The sequence below is a fragment of the Austrofundulus limnaeus genome, unplaced genomic scaffold (genome assembly GCF_001266775.1).
Source record: "Austrofundulus limnaeus strain Quisiro unplaced genomic scaffold, Austrofundulus_limnaeus-1.0 Scaffold127, whole genome shotgun sequence".
Taxonomy (NCBI): Eukaryota; Metazoa; Chordata; class Actinopteri; order Cyprinodontiformes; family Rivulidae; genus Austrofundulus; species Austrofundulus limnaeus.
Window position 1 is genome coordinate 351741 of NW_013952529.1, and position 1325 is coordinate 353065.

At 40.3% G+C, this 1325-nt stretch overlaps 1 protein-coding gene across 4 annotated transcripts in view; it reads left to right on the top strand.

Annotated features, from left to right (window-relative positions):
* Positions 1 to 1325, top strand: part of LOC106522336 (plasma membrane calcium-transporting ATPase 1) — a 113226-nt gene that overhangs the window by 7479 nt on the left and 104422 nt on the right. The window lies entirely within an intron of this gene.

Here is a 1325-nt window from a genome sequence, read left to right on the forward strand (position 1 = left end):
ATTTTGAATAAGGTGCAATACACTTTCTCACCACTAGTAGCAGTAGTGCACCACTCAGATGTTTAACAACTTTTTAATGTGTAGAAGAAGAACCTTAGATACCTGCTGAGAATGGAAACTTATTTTAAATGTAAAGTAGAAGCAAAAATGAAAGTAACTCATCAAAAAACACCAAAGTTAGTCACTAATATGAAGAGCAGCTTCTGGTTCTACCATGCAAAAGTTTAAAGTTAAACTGAAGAACATTCCACAATTTAATAAAATAAATTATAATACCCTGAAAAATAAAACATAATAAAACCAAAATGTACTTTTAAAGTATAAAATAACAATTCAAAATCACTTTGGTTATTGTTTTACTACCTGTCAGCCTGGTGCTGCTTTATGGTGGAAAAAACTGAAGGTGGGGACAAAACAAAACCACACATGTCTCTTCAAAGTTAAGAGTCCACAGCTCAATTTTACTGACTGCAACTAAAACAACGTGATCATTGCACTTAACCTTCACTCAAACAAGTGTGTAAACAGATTAAACATCACTCTAATAACGAGCAAAAAATAAATGGTAAGAATTAGTCAGTTATTTAAATTGATAGCTACCTTTCCTACTGCTGCATTTTCTGAGCATCATGTGGAGATTAGCCTCTGGCTCCTGCAGGGAGCAGTTTTTAGCACTGCTCTCGTCATGTCACGCTCATATTCCAAAACAAAAGCTGCGATCTCCTTTCTTCTGTCAATCAGTCCCAGAGCTAATCCACGGGATGTCAAAACTGTAAGTGTGCTGTCCTCGCTTATGCCAGCTTAGAACCACTGACCAGACTAGAGAGGAGGTTCTGAAACAGCGCGGCTGTGTGCAGTTACTGGACCGAGGTCGAACGAACCGAGCCGAACCGCAAAGCTGCTGCCAGGGTGGAGAGTAGTTATAGCTCCGGTTTAAAACGTTCACGGTTCTGTTCCCCCTTGGAAAACTTGTGCATGACAACTTTGCACTTAGCTTCAACTCTGTTTCTGATCAAAATAGAAAGTTCTGCTGACATTCTTGCTTACTTGTTAGCGCAGCATGTTGTTGTGATCATGTGAGCTCTTCATGTTGTTGTGATCACGTGAGCTCTGCATGTTGTTGTGATCACGTGAGCTCTGCATGCTGGATCCAAGCGCTGCTGGATAGAAACACTGGAGCGGAGGCAGTGAACTGCTGGAATGGACTGCTAATATCGGAGCGCTTATATCGGACATTTTTATGCAGGCCGATAAAATCCTATACTAATTTTTTGGCTGATATCGGACCGATATCTGATAACAATATCGGATCGGGACACCCCTAG